This window comes from Pogona vitticeps, chromosome 4 (genome assembly GCF_051106095.1).
Source record: "Pogona vitticeps strain Pit_001003342236 chromosome 4, PviZW2.1, whole genome shotgun sequence".
NCBI classification, from domain to species: Eukaryota; Metazoa; Chordata; class Lepidosauria; order Squamata; family Agamidae; genus Pogona; species Pogona vitticeps.
This window is the reverse complement of record NC_135786.1, coordinates 15,366,796-15,391,635: the sequence shown is the minus strand read 5'-3', so window position 1 is coordinate 15,391,635 and position 24,840 is coordinate 15,366,796. Positions and strand designations below refer to the sequence as shown.

Sequence of the window (24,840 nt, the reverse complement as noted above, 5' to 3'; positions counted from 1 at the left end):
TCCCGGAATTGGGTCAAATTCATGTTGGTAGCTTTGATACCAATCATCTTCATTAGTTCTGCTCAAATTCACAGAATGTTTACCTGAGGTGTGTACATTTTACACAGTTTATAATCAGTAGATAAAATGACAGAACAACTTGTAAATTGTAGTCCTATTTAGTTATTAAGGTGGTATATGAAGTCCTGGTTACAGCAGCCTCTCCTTCTTTCAGACAGTCATTCTTGCATGTTCAGCGCAATGGCAGAAGGGGTGAGGTTAGCATTTGCCCCTCAACAAGGGTGGACTCCATGCGACCCCTTCGCAACTAAATAGGCCTTAAATCCCCCCACTATTTATAATTCTAGGAGACATGGCAAATATGCCCATATTTAGCAATTGAAGTGAGTCTGCTGGATAGCTGGATCACATTTATTGCTACCACATGAGATCTCTATGTTGTCCTTGGCCAAAGTAGGGACAACAATCTTTTCTATCTCAAGAATCCTTTCGGAATGATGCTATGGCATAATGTAGCATCCCAACGAGAAGGATCCTGTCCTGGCAACACATCAAGAGAGCCAGGAGCAAAACTTCTTTCTGTTTTCTTTTTTTCTTCACTTCCCCCCCCCCCCCCGTATAAGAATCTAGCTGGGTCACATCAGATTTTAAGGTACCTCTGTCACCACTATCCCCAGAAAGATTTAAAACTCGCACTTGCTCCAAGTAATGCAAACTTCAGGAAGCAATTTTACGCCATCCCAAAAAACTAAAGAAAATTGGTTATGCCAATGGAAAATGGCAAAGCAAAACCACTGCCAATTTTAGTCTGAACTTTACAGGAGGTCTCCAATATGCTGATCCTTGTTCTCAAAATAGGTTTAGCACATTGGATAGCTTATTTAAAGTTCAGACTCAAACCTGGAGTATGGCATTAGAGTCACCATCTTCTATTAAGCTGGACCAGATACTCCGATTAATGCTGCACATCTGCATTAATGTGTGAATGAGCATTTCTAATGTGTCTTTCCAGTCAGGAAGACCACAGACAACATGAGAACTCATAAGCAATCCCATCTTGAGACATGAACCATCCACATCTGGTTCTCCAAACACAGCTTGGAGAAAGCATGCAGTATGAAAGTAATGAATAGCAATAATTGTAATGAGTAATTACAAATCTCAGAAGTGAGATTTAAAAAATAGCTTTAACCATTACAAAGTGGGTCCAGTTTGGGGAAGGTTAACTGTGATATTGTGAGTTTGTTCTTTGAAATATTACACTGTGCAATATATAAAGGCGGTGTTATATTAACTGGTAATAAACAGCAATTTATATATTTCCTGCTTGTGGTAGTGAGGCCTTTTTGCCCCAGTGGGTAGGAGAGCATAAGCGAAAATGACATTACGACACTTACAGGTACAATTAATGGAAAGATATATTTAATTTTAATACAAAGAAAAGAGAAATTATGAATGTCTTTTGTTAGGTGAGAAGGACGAAACATTTTCAAGTTGAAATCAGAACGGAACAGAAACCATAACAGTCACAAAAATCAAACCAGTTGTTATATGCAAAAGTTTTCCCAGACTGTGATTCTGTTCCCACTAATGGAGCATCGCTGGTGGAACTGCAATACTGGCAAAGCTCTCCTTTACACCAAAGGAGGCTTCCAGTGGCAGACTTCCTGGCCCAGCAATGAAGAGGGAGGTCCAAAGGTGTTCTCCAAGATATAACATGTATGTTAAAAAAAAAGCCTGCACATTTTAAAATATGAATGGCTAGAATGTGCCTCGTTAATCAAATGCACACAAACCCACTTTAGTTGCAAGCCCACTTCAGTTGGAAATGCATTACCATGTGCCCCAGTCTGAGGTGGGAAGGGGCATCTCACATTCTGATTCAAAACAAGGACAGAGATTGGGGGTGGGTTTCAGAGAAATGTTCACGTCCCTAGTTCAGACTCAAGGGCTCCCAAACTCCCTGTAGAAACCAAATCTTCCATTAGCAGAATCCTTCCACCCTAACAGAGGGTTCTCCTGAGAAGAGCTGATGGGCGGATATTGAAAGTGCGAAAAGAAACAATCTCTGATGTTGTTTCACAGACTGTCACAGCACATGTGCTTGATTGCTATGAAGATGTGAGCCACAAAGCCCTAAAATCACTGCTGAAGCTCTACACAAATTTTTCATGACATCCTCTGGCCTCTAGAAAGTCTCGCACAGTGCTTTCCTGAGACACTTCCTGTTTTGTGTTTTGCCTTTTTCATCGGTATTTACTTTGGAGTGTCTGCACAGAGGACATCTGGCAGCAAGAAAAGATAACTTTAGAAATCCCCAAAACAAAAGCAAGCCTTCCTGGCTTCTGTCCAGACATGACTGCCACAGGTTAGGTCCATCATGTGCAGCTATGCGCTGGTATCGTACAGTCCCCTAATAAACGTGATGCAGAATGTAACCAAAGCAGCAAAGTGACATGAAAAGTGAACGGTTGCATCCCAGGTTTTCATGGCACATTAAGGAAGTCCAGAGCTTGGAGCTTCCCCAAACTGGGGGAGCACTGGACTACAACTCCCAGAACTCTCTGCCAGCACTTCTAGTCCAATGCATCTGGAGGGCACCATACTGGGAAAGGCTGACCAGGAACATTCTGCCTTTCTCAGCATCTCACTAACTTATTAAAAAGTACAGTACAGATGTGTGTGTGTGTGTGTGTGTGTGTGTGTGTGTGTGTGTGTGTGTGTGTGTGTGTGTGTGTGTGTGTGTGTGTGTGTGTGTGTGTGTGTGTGCTGTTAAGTTGATCCTGACTTAACACCAATGCTAGCAGAGGTATGTGAGATATTTAAAAGATGGCTGTACCAGTGCTACCCTGGTGCTACCTTCCCCTCACCTTAAGTTTCTCTGGAGGCAAAAATGTTGGAATTGAGGCTGTCCTACTTTGGGCACATCAGGAGAAGGCAAGATTCTCTGGAAAAGACAATAATGCCAGAAAAAGCTGAAGGTAGCAGGAAAAGAAGAAGACCAAATAGGAGATGGACGACCCCATAAAGGAAGCCACAGCCTACTGTTTAGAAAAGCTGAGCAGGGCTTTAAAGAACAGGACATTTTGGAGGTCATTTATTCACAGGGCTGCCATATGTGGTAGACGGGTTGAAAGCATGTGACAACAACCACCACCTAGTGAGGTTCCATTATTTGAACCCAGTGCTTGTTTATATGGATAATTCAGCAGTGCTTGGAAAGGTCACTCTTTTTTTTACTATTGTTCCCAGAATCCTTTAGCCAGCATGCCAACAACTAGGGGTTCCGAAGATAATAATACACTTCTCAGAAGTGCATTCCACTAAAGCTGCCTTCTTTCAGGTATGGCTGGAACCTCACTGCACTGGATGTTCTGGTGAACCTAGTCAACATGCAACGTCACTTCCTTTACAGCCCCAGCCAACCATACCTGCTCCTGTCTTCTCTGGCCCATCTTTTTGTATACAAGCTGCCACCTTCACAGCCACTCTTGATTGAATTGTTGGGGGTCAAATAAGATGGCGGGGCTTCTGATCTTCTGATTTTGAAGCAAAAAAAATGTCAGGCTGTTGGGAATAGTGTTTATGGAGGGTGGTTCAGACCGTCACCGGCCAGGAAAGAAGGGAAATACCCCTCCAGATCCTTGCAAATACTTTACTGCATGTTTTACACGTACACCAAGTTTGCTTCAGCAAAATCTTATTTAGGGAATACAGACTAATGTGTGGGGTGTGCAATAGGTAAGTGATGTGACTAACATGACAGGTCGTAAGACAAAGTTAGAATCTGTCCACAACCATCAAAAATCATCCAACTTTTTTTTTTCAGTTGTGACTGCTTCTGAGTCCACATTTTCTCTACAATCTCTATAGTCATAGATACACCAGGGTAGTTTATTTTGGGAGAGACCAAAATAGGAAAGCTAATTTAGTTTTGCTTTTCTTGACTGGTTCTCAACCAGACCTTTAAGAGAAAACAAAAAATAAAAAATTAAAAAATTAAAATTCCCCTGTTCATCCCTTGCTGTCTTTTTCAGGAAGTTTTCCATTTGTTTTTTTTTAAAGTCATGTCACAAATATGCAGTGCCCCAATACACTTTTAAAAATTTCATTTCCTCAGTGCCTTCATGGAGCTGAGGAAGTGTTTAATTTGCCAATATTCTTCCTAAGCCACTTCACGATACTGAGAAAATTGACAGTAGGCTGGTACAGACGTACAGGGTTGCTTGAGGTCCCTGTGCTATCTGGATGCAAGGATTGTACAAAATGAACCTCCTATATAGCCCAATTTAGACTGTTCCAAAACATGTGTGTAGACAAGCTCTCCATTGAGCTCTTCAGTCTCAACAAAAATAGCATTTTCGCCATCTCTGAAGGCTCGTTGTGAGAAGAAACATACTTTGGCTCCGGAATGCCCATCTGTGAATTTTATAGGACATTGAAAAGGAATAAAGGGCACACAAGACTCTATGTTTAAAAAATGAAAATGAAGAAATGCATAGAATTAAAAACCTTTAAATTAGGTAAAATACATAAATAAATGCAAACACTTGGTAAATTGTGTGAATAAAAGATCACAGAGTTCCACCATTTTCAATCAGGGCCTGCCCAAGGCCTTTTTCTGTTCGAAATGAAGGACAAAATGGCATCTGTAGCCATTCCATTAAGAGAATCTATAGCATACCTGAGGGTAATAGACCAACATGTAAGGGGCATCAGGGAGGCTACATGGCACATGCAGGTCTATTTTCCAATACCCTGCCCCTGCTCTCTGCCCTTCAGCTTTTGCTAACTATGGAAATTTCCTCACTCTTCCTAATGGTAGGGCTGGTCTGGGGGCAGACAGTAGCAAAGTTGCTTAACTGTAATAATTGTAACTTGTAATAAAAATGGAACTCAATAGAAACCTCATTCAACCAAAACATCCTTGTTCTGTGTTTGTGCCTATGACGTGTGCCGAACAGGATCAATTAAGCTCACCGACAGTAACGAAATCTGAATATCCCCCTCTCTAAACATCATGCCAAAGATTCTTTTTAAATGGCCTTTAGGGTGAAAATAATTAGATCGCTTAATGAGTCTTTAGGGCCCTTGATCTAATACATTATTGTTTATTTAGTATCAAGTTGAGTAATGACTGTGTGGTTAAAATGGATTAATGTTGCTCAATTAATGATATGTGTGTGAAGGAGTGAGAGGAAGAAAGTAAGTGAGCAAGCAAGAGAGAGAGAGAAAGAATGAGAGACGGGAGGTTACAGTCTAGGAGGTACTGAGTACAGTATATTATATTATAGTATGCAGTTTTCCATTTCCTGCAGGTCCTTGACTTTTAGTAAGTTTTGTGTCACTTGTTTATAAATCAAATAAACAAATAAATAGCCGCCCAGAATGGTTGACCAGACCAGATGGGCGGGATATAAATCAAATCAAATCAAATCAAATCAAATCAAATCAAATAAATAAATAAATAAATAAATAAGTAAGTAAGTAAGTAAGTAAGTAAGTAAGTAAGTAAGTAAGTAAGTAAGTAAATAAATAAATAAATAAATAAATAAATAAATAAATTGTTTGATGCACCATATAGGTGCTTATTTTGTGCATTCTATGTATAAAGTGTATTTTTAATAGGGCCAGCTCTGGATCTGAATAGGTACTCAAAGCTGGGTACCTTCCTATGCAACTAGAGCTGCCTGGTACGCAGCATCCCATTGAGCAGGGTTATAGAGCTAACACCTGAAACCACAGAAAGAGATCTGGTGATGGCATATGGGGGTGGTTCCTATGATATCATGAGCTGAGTTCTTATGGTGTCATGATGGGGCAGGGAAGACAAAAGTAGGGAGGATGGTCAATATTGCTTTCGGCCAGTCGACTCTGGAAACGGGCATGATGGGAATCAAAGTAAACGGGCCGAGAGTGCAGGTCAAATCCAGCTAAAAAGGTAACATGGTTTGCAGCCCACGGAAGTCAGACAGAGGCTCCTCTTTCAATAATTTTTTAAGTGACAGCAACTTCTTCTCCTGGCCTGGAAACCTCGGAGTGAGGATGCCCACAGGGTGGTGAGGGGGAAGGGAGTGAGGGTCCAGATAACCAGCTAGCAAAAGGGAAGGCAAGAGAAATCGACCACCGACTTTGACAAAGCCCAGCAGCTTCTAAGTTTGCGAAGTAGGAAGTACTTTCCCACTCCCCCTGACTACGTTTTTGTTTTTTATTATTCCATCTGTAATACTGACAGCAATGTGACAGTTTTGAAGAAACAAAAAAAACATTTAAAATAACAGCTCGGCAGCAGTGGCAAGTGGATAGTGTGAAGGCAGGTGGGCAGGCACAAGGCAAAGCCTCAATTGCAACAATTTTTAAAGCCGGTGTAGCCCCTTCAACTGATACACAACACAGCTTAAAAATAGATGAAACGTTTTCCTGAGAGGATGCACACACCAACCCAAATATCATATGACTACCATGTGACTTCACCCAATTTTAAAAACTCCAGTCCAGCTTCCAACTCATTTTCACCATGTAACTGTGTCCTCAGTTGGACAGAACTTGTTGCCTTGTCCACTATGTAATCTATAATCTAAAGGATTCCCTTTGTCCACAGATGTTCTTATCTTTGTTTTCTCAAAGAGTTAGAGTAATGTCATGAAGTGAGGTGCTTCAGATGGGCAGTTAAAGGTTATGATTTCAAACACCATTCCACACTAGGGTATTACAAGCTTTCTTGTCGACCACCAGCTCTGAAAACTAAAGATGAAAAATTGTGCAAAGGCACACAACATCCCAGTTTTTTCCGCTTCTTTGTTGTGGGGCCAATTAGAGGTATAAATGTCTCTTCCACAAGGCAACATTGCCAACTCCATAGTTCTATTAATGTTTAAAACAAAACTGAGGTGGAAAGGAGGATCCAAATGTTGATCACGTTGATCATTATTGAACTCAGTTAGTCTTGAAAATTAACTTGGTTAATATCTTGCAGAATCACTCTAATAAGCCAAATAGCAGAGAGGTAACCCATATGTTCTTGGATGGCAACGCCCAGAAACCCCAGCCAGCACAGTTAGTAGTGTGGACTTCTGGGAGTTTTAGTCCAAGAACATCAAGGCTAAGAATCACTGTACTTCAGGAATCTCATAATAAAAATAAGACCAGATTTTCTTTCTATGATTCAGAAAATCTCTCACTACTACGTCAATTCAACTGTCCACTATTGCAATAAGCATTTCTTCATATTGAAGACCTCTGAAGAAATGCACCTGGGCTACATGAACGCTTCAGCCAAATAAAAGCCCGCCCATCTTTAACATGCCACACAACTCTTAGTTGTTTTTACAGCAACAAGCTAATGCAACGGACCCCCTCAAAATGTATCTAAAGTTACTCTTTGTGTTCCTGCCTCTCAAAAGCAACGGAAACAATCATTAAGGGTTAAAAATCTGGATACTACCATGTGGCTGACCTGTGGTGCACAATAGAGACTCTTCCCACCCATTGGGCCTCAGATCCATGCCCACAAAAGAGCCCAAGGTGCAGCAAAAACCTGCTGTAGAACCATGTGATGATCCTTCTCCACCATTCAACCAAGTCACACCTCACAATAATAATAAAAAGAAGAATGTCACAGTTAGACGCATACGGAGTTACTTTATCCCTCGTCAAATTAAGGAAGAACTTCATCTAATGTACTGATATCTTCATTATTACAAAAGAAGAATTAACCATATATCTCATTTATTTGTAACTAATTACTTTCCATCTTTGCATAAAATAAAAGGAAACAAACTCTTCAGTCAGCCTGTTTATTTTCTTCTTGTATTTACTTTCTCCCTTTCTTACTATATTTTTATAACACAAATTAGGTTCTCTCCCCAAAAAAAGTAAATGAAGATAATCAAACCATTCCCAGTCACATTAATAGTTTTCATGTGTTCCTTCTTTTCCACGTCTGTCTTCTGTGACATCCCCTTTCATTACTCTATTAGATTAGCCACATTGTGGGGCAATTTATGATTGTCATATGCTATGTATCAGCCTTAATTGTTCTTCCTGCCTTTCATCGTATCATCATATTTCACAGCCCACGATTAATGATAATATTTTGGAGGCGCACAGCTTTGCCTTCAGTTGTTCCTTCGCCTCAAACATCCATATGTCTTGGCTTAGTTTTAAAAGTTCTCTGTCATTTTTCTGCTTGAATTAATGTGACACAAATGCCCCCCTCCCTTGACAGCACGATGGGTGTGTCTTCTTTACTGCAGAATGGGGCCTGATGGGAATTTAGTATCAAAAATCAAAATCAAAAGCATTTCACTTGGAATATATAATTAACGGGGAAAACCAGAGCAGACATCTTAAATGTTGTTGGTTTACATTACAGAATTCCTCTTTAGTGTATTACCAGTAATCTTGACTCAGTCGTTTGAATGCCTTAAACAAAAACACAGTCAGTCAAACATTAGAAGATACAGAGATGTGTCCTATAGCTTTTGGAAAACTGAAAAATATTTTGGAGTGGAAGTATGTAGCAGAAACAGTCACAAGAGTCTGTAGCAAAAGCATTCATTAGGATCTAGCTGGGGCGGGGTAAAAATCAAATAAATAAATAAATAAATAAATAAATAAATAAATAAATCTTTATAGCTATAGTGTATAGCTGAAGGCCTTGTAAAGCAGTTTTGACCCAACTCCTCTTGCCTAGCTGTGCTGCTGTAACACAAATGGCCTAATGTTCAGAGGCAAATTGACTCAAGTTAAGAAACCAACACAGACATTATCTATTGCATAAGAAGTCACTAAGAAATCACCATAGACGTTACCTGTTGTGCACTGAGTCACAAATGTATGTGATATACATTAATATAAGTACATTTGTGTCCAGAAGGAGTCACACAACAGGATTTCGCCCATTAAATCCCTTTTTACTTACTTTCTTTATTCTTTATTAGTATCAGAGTGTTCCACCATTTTAAATTATGCATGTATATGAAATATAGTTAACATTAAAAACAAAATGCTAAGATGATTAGACTATTTTTGACCAGAAGGGAAAACTTCAATAGTGTTTTCTTGGCGCTTTGCTAGATCTTCTTTTGCACACATTGTGAGGCAGACGTTGCATGCTCATAAGTGTTGCATTGAGTGCATTTCTTCACAGTCATGGAAAATTTGTCCTGTGTCTGAGTAGCCCCACTTTACTTGATTAGTCTTCAGACTTCCTACTTTGCTTTGAAGTTTATTCAGTGACTTCCAGATGGTCCAGCCAGAGTCTTGTTGTGGTAGGAGACTCTTCAGCATTCATCCGTTTGGCTAGGTGTGTTGTTTTTGTTCTTTATAGATTTAGCTTAGCCTGGTTTAGTATTTAGAGCATGAAAGCTATTCCTCAATTTTAGCTGTCATCTAGGGGTTGGGGATTCATGAAGTGGATGGTTTTGTGCTGTATTAAGTTGAACAAAATATTTGCTAGAGCTTCTTGACATATATGACTTTTGGAGTGGCAATGTCAGCCAAATCATCATTTTTTTTCGAATCGAAGTAGGTTTCTGGCGGCCAGTAGTACTCCTTTATGTTTCTTTAATAACTACTTGTTTAGCATGTGCTGATTTATACTATATGACACTAGCATATTCTGCTGTGGGGTAGCTCAGGGCCAAAGCTGTTGCTCTTATTGTTTGTGGGCGTGCACTCCAGTCTGTCCCAGACAGTTTCTTAAGTACTGTATGCTATTTCTGATGGAAAGTTTCCATTTGGTAATTGGACAATGCTTTTTCGTAGGTCTGGGTTCAATCCGCAGTGATGCCCAAATACTTCGGGGTAGTTCAATGTCTTCCCAGCTGACTCGGAGCTTCCTCTCTGATTCTCTGGTCTTTAAGTGAAAGGCATAGAGCCATGTCTTTAAAGGGTCTGGTTTCAGTTGGTTGTTTTTATAATATAAGGAAAGATCTAATGCAGAGGTTAGCTGTTACTCAATGTTCTAAAAAGGTTTCCCCTTAGACTGTTAAGGCAAGATCATCAGTGTAGATGAAAGCCCTGGGGTGGCTTATCATTTATGTGAATGTTAAAAAGTTATAGTGCCGGGATGCTACCCTGTGGTTGATCATTCCTTTGCTTTCTCCATTGACTGTGCCTCCCTTAAAATTCAACAAAGAATTCAAACTCTTAGCAGCCAATGGTGGTCTATTTCAGTTACAGTGATGAACACCCAAAATCAATCAAGTTATTTTCCCACATAAGGGGTCCCACAAGCACTTCTCTCTCTTTCTGGCAATGAAAATGTAACCAATTGATAACAATTTGCTCTCTTTTCAGAATAAAGTGGTGCCTCGCATAGCGAGGTTAATCCGTTCCGGATTAACCTTCGCTATGTGAAAACTTTGTTAAACGGAAAGTAAAAAGCCATTACATCGTTTAATGCGTTCCAAATCGGCTGAAAACTCACAGTTTAGCAAAGTTTCCTGGGTCCGGCAGCCATTTTCGCGCCCTCGGTAAGTGAGGGGAGGGCGTGAAAACGCTGCACGCGGCCATTTCGGGCGTCTGGCGGCCATTTTGGAGACGCCGAACAGCTGATTTTCGGGCGTTGCAAAGCGAAGATCGGCAATCGAAACGCTTACCGATCTTCGCTATGCGAGTTTCACCCATTGGAGCCGACGTGATGCCTCCGCATTAGCGATCCCGGAAAAGGGATCGCTATGCGGATTCGTCGCTATACGAGGCGCTTGTTATGCGAGGCACCACTGTACCACCAGTCTGCTGAGCCTCTAAATATATCACCATTCTGTTGATCCACTCTGCCTACCAGTTGCACAGTGGATAAAATACCCTGTGTAAGTGCAAAAGTTGTTATGTTATGAGCTGTCAAAATGGAACCAAATTATAGGGAGCCTAATAGGGTTTTCCAGGTAAGTGAAATATTCCAAGATTGTCCTACTAGTTACACACACACACACAAGCAACTTTCCCTGGCTGTTAAAGGTAAAGGTTCCCCTTGACAATTTGTCCAGTCCTGTCCAACTCGAGGGTACGGTGCTCATCTCCATTTCCAACCCATAGAGCCAGTGTTTGTCCAAAGACAATCTTCCGTGGTCACATGGCCAGCGCAACTAGACACGGAACGCCATTACCTTCCCACCATGGTGGTACCTATTTATCAACTTCCATTTGCATGTTTTCGAACTGCTAGGTTGGCGGGAGCTGGGACAAGCGATGGGAGCTCACTCCGTCGCGTGGATTCGATCTTACAACTGCAGGTCTTCTGACCTTGCAGCACAGAGGCTTCTGTGGTTTAACCTGCAGTGCCACCACGTCCTTTCCTTGGCTGAGCAGAGACTAATTAATGACATCTCAGCCACATGCCTGATTGTATGCCACATGTACAATGTGGTGTGCAGCCACAAGTGTGACTGGCACTTTATTCATTAGTCTCAATTTGCCAAGAAATCTGCAATTGCTCTACTACTTGGGGGTGGGGTGGGGAAACAAAAGGGCTTTGATTAATATGTCGACTCTAATTGAACTAACAATTGAATTTAGCTTTGAGATGTCTGGTCCAGAGACATACTTATGCTCGAGGAAGTTTTCATCTGGCTGCCAAGAGATGTAGAGTTTGGAAGCAACTTCTTCGCAGCAGCTAAGGATTTCAAGTCCCAAATTAGCATTCCCATTAGCACAGTCACACATATATGAATATTGAACATAATGTCACAAACGTTTAATCCCAACATGCATTTTAAAAGCCAAGAATTGCAGTAGCTCTAATCATGCCTCGGTGCACCTTGCCCCTGTAACATTGCATTATAACTACTTAGGCAAGGAGAGTTTTTTTTCTTTCTTAACACCCCAAAGATGCACTCTTATTTTAAGTGGGTTTTTTTTTTTTACAAATCTTTATGTAATAACAAATTCCATTATATTCTACTTCAAGTCTTCCTGGCCTTCCAATACAGCTTGTTTTAGGCTTTTTCCACCCACCCTCTTTTCCTTTAGAACTCTCTCACTTGAGGTAAAGATGATGAAAAATACACATGTCAATCAAATGACCTACATTTCCACAGAAAGACGGGGAGGAAGCCCTCCTGGGGGGGGCGGCTCCATTAAAAAAAGAAGACGCAGTGCCCTCCAGTTTAATGAGCAGACATACACAGCTCTATGATGACGCTCCGGGGGGCTTAAGGGGAGGGGGCCTTGATGAGCCCTTATATCTTCTCTCTGTCTAGACAGCAGCATTGAATGTTTTCCAAAAGGCTGCTTCGCCGCAGCCTCGATTCACCAGTGTCTGGTTGAATGAAGAATTTGCCGTGGTCTCCTCCGCATTATCCCCCCCAGACATAACCGATGTAAGAAAAAAGACATTTGTACCAGACGATCTACAAGAAGCATAGTGGAGAGGAAGGAAGCGTGAGCTCGGAGCAATAGCTGCCACATTTTCCTACAGTCAAGTCAACAGCTGGGCAAAAAGGAAAGAGAGAGAGAGAGAAATGGGTTGAAATATGAGAGACACTAAAGTCTAGAATAAAGTACCAGGCGATTTTCCATACTCATCCACTTCCTTTTTTAAACTCCCTTTCTTTCTTTTCTTTTCTTTTTTTTTTGTCCATTAATGTTATGGCCTGCCATAGTTTATTATGCCTTAAAAGAGCTGGGGAATGTCAAATGTTTTTCCTACGCTTGTCTGAAAGAGTCAGACAGATCCTGTCCTTTGTGCCTAAGCAATGTCGACAGCCATATGACACATACCTACCTAAATGCAGTGTTTCTATAGAAGGAGGACAAGCCACTCTGCCGTATGCTGGATTAATTACTGATTTCTTTGTGCACCCAGGTATATTATTATTATTCAAAAATACCAGTCACAGTCAATGAAAATTATAAAAACATTGACTGGTATTATACAACAGATTCAAGTTTTAACCAAAAACCTAACTATCAGTTAAATATCGGTACATGATGTGTGCTGTTCCTAATATTGCCATTTGTTGTAGCTCTGATGGTGTGATTTCTGAGATCTGCAACTGCTTATAGTACTGCATGAAATTTCTTGATATTGTTCCCAAAGCTCAGATGACTACGGGGACCACTGAAGTCCACAAGTGAATAGTTTCAGTTGCCAGGTCTCTGTATTTTGTAAATTTTCCCAATTCTTTATTTTCAACTCTGGCATCCCCTGGAACTGCAATGTCAATGATTCCGATATTTCTTTGTTCTGTTACTACTATGTCGATGTGTTATGTTCAAGGTGTCTTTCAGATTGGATCTGGAAATCCCACAAGATCTTGACTTCCTCATTTTTTGACACCTTCTCTACCTGATGTTCCCACCGGTTTTTGGAGGCTGGCAAGTTACATTTTTTACATAATATAACTTCTTCATCTTTGTTTTCTTCTTCTTCTTCTTCTTCTTCTTCTTCTTCTTCTTCTTCTTCTTCTTCTTCTTCTCCTCCTCCTCCTCCTCCTCCTCCTCCTCCTCCTCCTCCTCCTCCTCCTCCTCCTCCTCCTCCTCCTCCTCTTTCAAGGCAAAGAGGCACTGGGTAGGACAATGCTAAATGATTCAGAAACAAACAAAACACTTGTCTTATTTCCCATGATGTGGCCTGCCAAGAAAAAAATTGCTGCATACTGGCCTATAGAGAAAAACTATCTTTTTTTAATACTCCCACCACCCTCAGCCAGTCAGCTGTAGGTCTGATGGCAATTTTTAGAATATATATTTTAATTGCATTTTAATTATTTTGCCCTATTATTTTGCCTTTTTATTGTATTTTAAATGCTGTAAGCCGCCCAGAGACCTTTGGGTAGTGTGGGCAGCATATAAGTTAAATAAATAAATAAATAAATAAATAAAATATACAATAATCAGAGATCACAAATTTTGCATTTTTGGGGGGGGTGCAACTCCCAGAATGCCTCAATTGGAATGTGTATTGGAAATGTTGGCAGAAAATCCTAGGAGTTGCAGATATAAAATTAACTTTTCCAAGCTATGAAACAACTAGTTAGCACAATAACAATGCCAATAACTCACTACAAGCCTTAATCAGGTTTAGGCTGCACTAAGCTTCACTGAAACATAGAATTGTACTGTTGGAAGAGACATTAAGTCAGTTAATCCAACCCCTACCAATACAGGCAGCCAACAACTAAAGTATCTATGGCAGTCATCCCAGATCTGTTTAAGTGCTTTTAAGCAAGGAGAAGCCACCACCTTCTTGAGGTGATCTGTTCTACTCTTGACCAACTATTACTGTTTGACTGTTCTTACTAATGTTTAGTCAGAATCTCCTTTCTTGTCATTTGAACCCATTGGTTCCATCTTTACCTTCTGGATCCGCAGGAAATAAGATTGCTCCATTTTTCCACATGGAAAGAAGTGCTGGTTAGCCCAGTAGTTTAGGAATCTGGCTCTGGAGCCAGAGGTTGGGAGTTTGATTCCCCAATGTGTAGCCTGTATAATTAAATTGTAAACCGCCCGGAGAGTGCTTGTAGCGCTATGGGGCGGTATATAAGTCCAATAAATAAATAAATAAATATTGTGCTTCCCTAACATGGACAGGACTCAATGATCCAGAGTCCTTTCCAGCTGTGCAGTTCTAAAACTATTATTTTTATTATAGTACCTCTGTCTACTCCAAGCTAAAAAGCGAATGCCCTCAGCAGTTCCTCATAGGGCTTGATTTCCAGATGCTTTACCATCTTGGTACCCTCCTCTACACACCTTCCAGCTTGTTTATATCTCTTTTGACTCATTTTGAGTTGCATGGCTCGGTTTCATCCCGTTGAAGGTCCTTTTGGAGTTTGGTCTTCCAGCAAGAATGATTTGTAGAGCTGAACAGTTATGTCAGTGTTGTCCCACAACTGTCTCTGGAGATTTACCACCTCATTTGTATGTGGTAAATAAGGCAGAAACATTTTATTAATTAGGGAATTGCAGGGGGAGGGCAAAATTATATGAACTGCTGCAGCAGGGAGTACGCCATGAGACGGCTGGATAGCTCAGTGGTGGGAGTTCGATGCGCCATGGTGCCTCCTTGACAGGGGCCGGTCTTGATAATCCATGCAGTTCTATGAGGATGATGGTGGTGACAATGACAACCTTCCTGTCCCTGCCCAGAAAAGGAGATACTCCAGGTTTGTTGAGAGAGTCAAATGCTAATTTAGGCTGCATTAATAGAAGCATAGTTTCCAAATCCCACAAGGTGCTAGTCCCCCTCTATTCAGCACTGGTTAGGCCTCACCTTGAGTCTTGTGTCCAGTTTTGGACAACACACTTCAAGAAGGATGCTAACAAATTGGAACAAGTTCAGAGGAGTGCGACAAGGATGATCAGGGGGCTAGAAACCAAGCCTTATGAGGAAAGGCTGATAGAATTGGGCATGTTTAGCCTTGAGAAAAGAAGACTGAGGGGTGATATGATAGCACTTTCCAAATATTTGAAAGGCTGTCATACAGAGGAGGGGCAGGAGTTGTTCTCAACCATCCTGATTGTAGGACACGCAACAATGGGCTCAAGTTAAGGAAACCAGATTTCGGTTGAATATCGGGAAAAACTTCCTATTAGAGCAGTACGACAGTGGAACCAGTTACCTCAGGAGTTGGTGAGTGCTCCAACACTGGAGGCATTCAAGAAAAACTTAGATAATCACCTGGTAGATATGTTTTGATTGCATTCCTCTGCTGAGCAGGGGGTTAGACTTGATGGCCTTGCAGGCCCCTTCCAACTTCAGTTTTCTATGACTGTATGGCGCAGTGCCACCAGTACTGTATTAATTTTACAGAAGTAGAAGAAAACTGAAGAAAAGATGGAGGAGGAGACTCAGCCAATGAAATAATGTTGAAGACTTTTTGAGTGCTTGTAATTTTTATTTAAAACTTTGGAAAACAACCCAGAGTGACTAGACATGAATCTTTGACTACATTAAGACCAGGTTTGTCTTTGAAACATTCCCATGAAAAGTGATTCCACAGAAACATGTTACAAATCTCGCCGAGGCAATTTTTTATTTTATTTTCTGAGAGAGGGAAAGCTGTTTGAGAGTATTGATTTTACATGTAAGTACTGTAAAATAGAAAGTGGAAAAATGAGCCGGGAAAAGATGTGGAATTTAAATGAACCTTATAAATAACCTTTATAGCACACACATCTGTACAGACATAGAGAAGGATATAAGGAGAAATATATCATTTTAATTCATTCTGCTTATCGTGATGTTACTCAATATAGCCATCATTCAAGTGAAATTATAGTCTTGTATGAATCTTACTTTTCTTTCCAATAGATTGTATGCTTTTCAGACGCTTGCAAGGACATTGCCCCCCTTTGAAAATATCAGAACAGCAGCAAAGTGGAAACTCTGGACACAACTACATATAGTGTTGGAGTTTTGGCAGCCTTGCATGCTGCCTTTAGTGGGTTTGGCTAGGACTGACTTTTCTGGGCTGGCGTTATTGTCAGTATATCCAGCATTAACCAATCGTTCCTTCCCTGCCTGTGAATTCAAAGAGAGCCCCCCCTCCAATCTGCTAAGTGCTTTTTTCGCCCCTCTCTAGTCTATTGAAGTCCATTGTTGAAGCAGTCGTGTTTTTCAGTTTCCTCTTGGTCTATAAGTAAATGAACCACTTTTTATTTTTTTGTACCATCAGTGTCTCAGAGTGAGTTTTTGAAACTTTGCCGGTAAATGAGAAAAGACTAGTCTTCCATGGGAAACTTAAAGTTATTCAGCTAGAGGAATTCAACCAAAAATTCAAAATGCAGCAACATATGCCAACCAAGGCTTGGGCATACGAGGTTAAAACAACATTACACATTACATATTTTTAGCAACAAAGGCCAACAGTAGCACTTGTCATCAATTTAAGGATAACAAGACTGTGGTTGTAGTTTTTGAATCGTGAGCAGTATTGTTTTGAGGGTGATCATTTTGGGAGATACTGGCTATTTTTGTTCTGGGGAGGTTAAAAAGAAATTTAAAAATAAGTGCTATCTTAGTAATGTAATCCATCACTATAGAAATGGCAATAAATGAGTTTGATATAAAGTAACACTAGCATGTTACATTTCAAAGTAATATTTCTGAGGTCTGGCATGACACATAGTCCTTATCATTGATCTGCCTGTCATTTGCACATCCACAATCTCGTAACTACTATTCATAATCACATAATATGTTCTCTATACTATTATTATTTTCTTCTGTCTGCTCTAGGTTTGAGGAGAACCTAAGAATGGAACTCATTCATTCCTCCTCCTGCTTGTTTCCAAGGGAGGTCTTGGTACCAGAGGACAAGAAGAGGAGAGTCAGAGAAGCACAGAGACACTGTTGCTTTTGCAAATAAACATGAGAAAGCCAAAGTTGTCATTGGCTGCAGTGCAACTCATCCTAGAAATGAGCTGCTGAGATAAAAATTGGAATGCTACTCCCACCCCCTCGGACCTGCTTTTCAAACCAGCAGGACAGCGGTTTGACTGACCTTTGATTGCTTTACAAGGTGCACCACCTATGAATTGAAGTTCAAAGCCAAGCATAGCACTTTAGTTATTATCCATATCATAGCTGGTTTCATTTTGTGTTCTGTATTTCTATCAGCGAAGCCATAAATTGACCCATCCTCAAAATGAAAACAAGCCATAGCATTGGATTACTTGTTTTAATCAGAACTCTTCTGTGGATCAACCCTTGGGGTGGTGGAGGGAGAGACATGTATATTTATTAGTTTGCTTCACTGTCTAGGTTCTTGATTCTCTCTCTGTTTGTAAGCAATGTAAGTATTGACCAACACCAACTCTTAAGAGGATCTTGTTTGATGTCCCCTATATTGGTGTGGTTGTTTTGCAAAATGCAGGAGCAAATTCCATACTTCTCTAACTTTTCGCATCAGAGTGGCAAGCATGCTTCCTTTTTTGAAGTTTAATTTCTTGTGTGCAGATTTGTTGCCCTGTTGATGGAAGAGCTGTACGCTTATACAAAAAAAAACAAAAAAAAAAACCAAATGCATATTGCATTAGAAAAGCTTGAGGCAATATTTTGTTCAAAATCAGACCTTAAAACATCCTTCTGCAATTTGCAGCACTAATCAGCCCCTTTGGAAGGATCAGCTCATCAACACTTTTAAATCTTTGCATCTGACCCAGCTATGGCCCAAAGCTCTTGTCTTGAACTCAACTGAACCCATATTTCCAGTTACTTTTCACAGAAGCGACTGAGAATGAAAATTGATGCTAATTTAATATATTTGGAATCTCTGGCCTTTCCTATCCATGCGGCTAAACATTGTTTTTTTTTATTACCGTTCACCGGAAAGCCTCAATCCTAACCTATTGAAATATCCATCAGATTGGGGAACGTGTCTGAAAACACAGCCACATCAGAGCATGGCAATGTTACTTTTTTTCAATGACAGCTCCCAGAATCCTCAGGCAGCATAGTCACTGTGGCCATGTTAGCTGGGGGATTCTGGAAGTTGTGGTCCAGGTGTCAACTGGATTGGTAGGGAAGAATGGGTCCTCCATATTTCTTTCTGTCAGTATTGCTTCTTCCTTTTCCATCACCCACAATCTCTAAGGATTCTCATGTCTGCTGTCTCGGCCCCACCCTTGCCTCAGGCTCCTTCTTTCACCTTGTTTATATCTAGCTGATGATTCTAACATCTCAGCTCCTCCCTGCCCTTCAAATGCAGCAATGGGAGGTCTGAACCAGATCAGAGATACAGTGGGGACAGAAGTCCTCTAGTTGTCGGTTCCTTCAGCGACACTGGAGAACAAGGGAGTGTAGTCCAGAATGCCTGGCTTGGATGCCCTACAATAGCTTGATCCTTTCAGGGGATGTAAGTGCTGCTTCACTGCCAGTGGTGAAGAAAGATTTCAATTGCCAATCTGACCGACTTCGCTAGATTGCACAGTCAGTCAGAGGTGGAGTATTCTCATGCCTCTAACAGGAACATGTCTCAGGCTGACACGGAAGCATGGTAACGGGTGGAGGAAAGTCCAAGAAACTGAAGCTTAGTCCAAACTAGGTAGAGATGATGGAGGTATTAAAAGCAGAAAGAAGAGGAAAAGAGGAGCCATCCTGAGTCAAACTAACAGCCTCTCTAGTCCTCTATTCTGTTCCCACACTTACCAGTTTATTGTCTAGGGCAGGGGTCTTGAGTGTGAGGGCCACATATATATTTTCAACATAGTTAAGGGCTGAAGGAACCGACACATGCACACATACCCTGCATGGACACCCACCTGCCTGCACACATGGGCATGCCCCCGTCTGCACTTCCACTGCCACATGCCAGCCCCCTCACGCACACGCACCAGGTGAAGGGAACAGGCTGGGTAAAACAGCAAGGTGGGCCAGATGTGGCCCACAGGGCATAGTTTGGAGAGCCCTGGTCTAGGGTAAGCCCATAGGCACAAAGAGAGAAGTTACAATTCTAATGTTCTGTAGCACCTGGTGTTAAACAGTACTCTGTCTCTCATATTGGAGGTAATTTACTACCATTATGATTAGCAGACATGAGTAGCCCTGTTCCCTGAATTTGATCAATTCCCTTTAAAGTTAGAAAAGATGTCAACTACAGTGGGGTCTCGACTTACGAACTTAATCCGTATTGGAAGGCAGTTCTCAGGTCGAAAAGTTCTTAAGTCGAATCTGCATTTCCCATAGGAATGCATTGAAAACCATTTAATCCGTATCTGGTCTTTTCGTCCATAGAAACTAAAGGGAAGCTGCTATTCCGCCTTCTGCCACTAGGGGGGGATATTTTTTCTTTTTTCCTTTTAACCTAAGATGACTTAGCTTTTTAAAAAAGGGAAAAAAAGAGTTCGTAACTCGAATCTAAGTTCGTAAGTCGAGTCCATATATTCCTATGAGAGCGGTTCGTAAGTCGAAACGTTCGTATGTCGAGCCGTTCGTAAGTCGAGACCCCACTGTATCACTACAGGCTATTATACTCCCTTATTATTGTTGTTAAGGGCCACCAAGTTGCTCCAAATGGCAGCAACCCAAGTATGATTTTGAAGGTATATGAGATGTTCAAGGAGTGGTTTACTATTGCCACTTACCAGTGACCTTCCATTGCCCAGTGGGGATTCAAATACAGGTCTCCTGAATTCTAGTCTGACACTCTATCCACTACACTACACAGCCTCTCAATGTGTCCTGAAAAGTTCCAAAATATAGTGGTTCAACAGTGGGATTTAGACATTCTTTCATGACTCAGCTGTCATAGCTGCAAACAAAACCTATACAGTACTGTACTTACTTCCTGATTACCAATTACAAAACAAAGCCAGCTAGTTTGCAAAGTTAATTCTCTCATTTAACGAGGCACTGGTTGAAATCCTGTTGCTCTGCTAGGCAAAAGGCATACTTTTTGGAGGCAAATTGCTGAAGATTATGAAATCTTCATAAGCATTGTCTGTCGCATACTGAGTCGTACAACTTGGAGATTTCTTAACTTGTGACAATTCAAGTCTAAAGGTTACACCTTCTGTGTAACTGCGCAGCAGGATTTCAACCACTTTGTGAAAAAATTCTGCGTGAAGAAACCATTTCTGCCTCCTGAATATTCCATTATTCAGCTTACTTCCAGGGTGTCCGTGTCCGTGTGTGTGTGTGTGTCCGTGTGTGTGTCCGTGTGTCCGTGTGTGTGTGTCCGTGTGTGTGTCCGTGTGTGTGTCCGTGTGTGTGTGTGTGTGTGTGTGTGTGTGTGTGTATTCCTCTCCCCATTCCAGGCATAATTGTATAAACCTTGCCCATTCCAGGCATAATTATATACACATACTATTAATGAGGTTGCGTCCCTCCTCCTGAAAAAATGCAACAATGTGTGTGGTCTGAGGATGCAACAGACCACCGTTGTGACAGAAGCAAAGCCTAAGTAGTATCTGTGGAGCACAGCACCTTTCCAGAGATGAGCAAAGTTACTTTTTTTGGCTATGGGATCTCTAGGCAAATAATGGGGAGAGGGGGGGCTTTTTGTTATGGGATTATTCTACGGGTAGTTCAGGTGGTGGCTTTTTACACAGTAGAGTCCTTTAACTGTCTGCTTAGATGTAAACCTCACAGGGTTTAATGAATCTTTTCCCCATCTCTCTCTCTCTCTCTCAGACTCTCTGTGAACTATACCAAATAAACTTTGAGTAAACCCCACCAAACTCAGTGGGGTTTAATTGGGTTTAATTCCAAGTAAACAGTACAAGACTATATTGTCTAGGTGGAGTTTTCCTAAACAGCTTTATCTAGAAACAAATCTAACTGAAGAGCAACAGGACATACTTCTGAAAAGGCATGCACAAAATTGCAGTGGTGGCTGTTTTTCCCGAGGCCAAGCAGAATACCTATTTATTCACCCAGCATTTTAATGATGTTATGTTTATATCTCCACTGACTTTTCCCTTTCCCCCACCCCCGCTGTTTTCCTCTTTTTTTAAAAAAAATACATTCTTTCTATTATGTGATTTATTTAAATTACGTACCGTCTTATAATGTTTTTGTTGATTTAGCAAGCTCCGTGAGAGTGGAATCACTGAAGGGCAAGATCTAAATGACTTACTAAAATAATCAGTAAAGTTTGCTGAGATGCCCGGAGCATGCTTAAGTGCGTATGGAAGCATGGCCTGAGGATGTGTGCATCTTTGCATTAAGAGTACAGTTTGGATTTGTCTGTTCCAGATATTAAAGCATACATCTGTGCTTACCTAGCGTCTTTATTTTCACCCAGAGTGCCGAAGTAACTAGTTATAGGCAACTGTTGCTGTTCCCAGACTTTGGAACTCCCTCCCACAGGAGGCTAGCCTCGCCCCATTTTTGCTGTCCTTTTTAAAAAAAAATTTAAAGTTTTTATTTATCTACAACATAAACATAAAATACACAAATCAAAATACAATATACCTGTGTTCCCCACCAGCGCAGATGGGACCTCTTGCTATAATCTTCTTTCTCCATTTATATTCTTCCTCTTCTTTTATTGTTCTCTTCTCCAGAACTGCATTGATTCTTGATTTGGAGCTTTCCCCTTTCCTCTCGTTAATACATATTCCAAGAATTTGCCCCATATTTCATAGAAACTATTCTGGCTGAGTCATCACCTGCCATGGAAGGCTTAGCAAACACACCTCAGCAGTTAGACAGCAACTTGTAATTCTATGGAGCAGGAATGTATGGTTCCCCCCTCCCAGCTTTTCACACAGGCCTAAAGACTTGGAGGTTGTAGCTGCTTTTACATGGATGAATGCATATCTTTCTTTCATAAACTGCAGTTAACTGTTGCTGCTACTTTAAACTTTTATGCTGCTATTAATTATACTTCTAGTTAACTACATTTTTTATGGTTTTAAATTTTTATCCTATAAATTGCTTTGACTCAGGAAACATTATTGTCAAATCAGGATGGTTTGGGTTTTTTTTATTTTGTTTTGTTTTTAAGAATATGTAATATTATGGTAAAGATGAAATTGTAATATAAAATAAGGAAAGCAAGAGAAAACTTATTTGAAAACCAATTTATAGGAAAAATGGCCTTTTTTTGGAATATTACATTTCAAGATGGTGGTTTTCCCCCGCTCATATTATTTTAAACAGGAAATGGGGAATTGGAAAATAAATGAAGCAACAGAAGCAAAAAGACAACAAAAGACACTGCAGGAAATATTGTATTTGAAGGTACCGGCATTGTTTCATTTCACTCCATTCTATAAAGATGTCTCTAATTCAAGGATTGTTTTTGTTAACCAATAGATTGATTTAAAAAGTAAATTAACTAGGGGACCATGAATATCATCTGCTTAAACGTGGTCCAAAGGACTGGTCTTACACATCACAACTGATTCACTTTGAGCCAATTGATAACCAAGGCGGTCTTCACACAGAACATAAAAATAAAAAATATTAATCCCACCAACCTCTACCCCACAACAAATAGAAAACAAAACATAACCAAATAAAATCAGTAAAGAAAGCTGACAGGGGAAACACAGATTCATTTGAAGTATGGTGTTGGAGGAGAGCTTTGCCCATCCAATTTGATTTATATCTGAATATTGCCCAGTTGTTATTCACCTCTGTATTCTCTGAAAAGAAGGCTATTGCTCTGGATAGTTTAACCTCCAATGTGCCAAAGCAAAATACGGCAGTGTGGAGAACACCAATTTGATTCACTTTAGGCTTTCTTTCTGCATTTCAGATTGGTTCAGAAACAGGAAAGTACTCCAGGTTCACTTCATTATCTGAATATGTTCTGAATCCACATCCCTAAAATCAATTAACAGAAAAAAAAACCCAAGTCTACTGCCACACTGTGATTAAACTGTATAATTACACTAGCCACAGATCTCAGCTAGATCCAAACAAACAGAGCACACACACAGTTTTTGTGACTTCAATTAATAGGATAAATTAGGCATCTCTTGGAGTGTAGACCTGCACTCAGGAACTAAAATCTCCAGTTATACCCCCTGTTTCCCACTCCTGGCTTCTCCAACCCAACTGCTTCAATCACATGATGGAGAAATATCAGCTCACTTTTACCCCTGTGTCCAATGAGGACTTCTACAGTTTCAGCTAGGATTTTAAAAAGTGTCATGGCAGAGAAAAGAGAGAGAGATCACTCTGTTCTCTCAGATTCAGATTCTTCTTGCACATGCATGTGTGTGTAGGCAGAGAAAGAGGGAGAGAGATGGAAGGAATGAGAGAATTTTTTTTTACTATGAATAGACCAAAGCCTGCCAAGTTACTTTTATTATTAACTTCAATAACCAGTCCCTGTACTGTGAATGATCAGCCAGCCTCTTGATTGATTATGCTTAAGGCTTGGCTGTGTGTGTTCAGTCGTTTAGTCGTGTCCGACTCTTCGTGACCCCATGGACCAGAGCACGCCAGGCCCTCCTATCTTCCACTGCCTCCCGGAGTTGTGTCAAATTCATGTTGGTTGCTTCGATGACACTGTCCAACCATCTCATCCTCGGTCGTCCCCTTCTCCTCTTGCCTTCACACTTTCCCAACATCAAAGTCTTTTCCAAGGAGTCTTCTCTTCTCATGAGATGGCCAAAGTACTGGAGCCTCAGCTTCAGGATCTGTCCTTCCAATGAGCACTCGGGGTTGATTTCCTCTAGAATTGATAGGTTTGTTCTCTTTGCAGTCCAGGGAACTCTCAAGAGTCTCCTCCAGCACCACAATTCAAAGGCATCAATTCTTCGACGGTCTGCTTTCCTTATGGTCCAGCTCGTACTTCCATACAACACTACAGGAAAAACCATAGCTTTGACTATTCGGACTTTTGTTGGTAAGGTGATGTCTCTGCTTTTTAAGATGCTGTCAAGGTTTGTCATTGCTTTCCTCCCAAGAAGCAGGCGTCTTTTAATTTCGGGGCTGCTGTCTCCATCTGCAGTGATCATGGAGCCCAAGAAAGTAAAATCTGTCACTGCCTCCATATCTTCCCCTTCTATTTCCCAGGAGGTGATGGGACCAGTGGCCATGATCTTAGTTTTTTTGATGTTGAGTTTCAGACCGTTTTTTGCACTCTCGTCTTTCACCCTCACTACAAGGTTCTTTAGTTCCTCCTCACTTTCCGCCATCAGAGTGGTATCATCTGCATATCGGAGGTTGTTGATATTTCTTCCTGCAATCTTAATTCCAGCTTGGGATTCCTCCAGTCCAGCCTTCCGCATGATGTACTCTGCATATAAGTTAAATAAGCAGGGGGACAATATACAGCCTTGTCGTACTCCTTTCCCAATTTTGAACCAATTGGCTAGTGAGCAATTATCTGAAACTGACTTTTCTACATCTCTCCTTCATGGATCTTAAGGGTGGACCCCATGTTTATTGTGTTGGATTTATGCAAATTCTAAGTAAGTACAGTTCTGGGC

The 24,840-nt window shown here is 40.8% G+C and overlaps 1 long non-coding RNA gene across 1 annotated transcript in view; it reads right to left on the bottom strand.

The window, feature by feature from the left end:
• Window positions 1–23,735, bottom strand: part of LOC144588764 (uncharacterized) — a 44,469-nt gene extending 20,734 nt beyond the window's left edge. The window contains exon 1 of the long non-coding RNA XR_013544453.1: window positions 21,866–23,735. This is a non-coding gene — a long non-coding RNA (uncharacterized LOC144588764). The remainder of the gene's footprint in view (window positions 1–21,865) is intronic.
• Window positions 23,736–24,840: the final 1,105 nt, after the last annotated feature.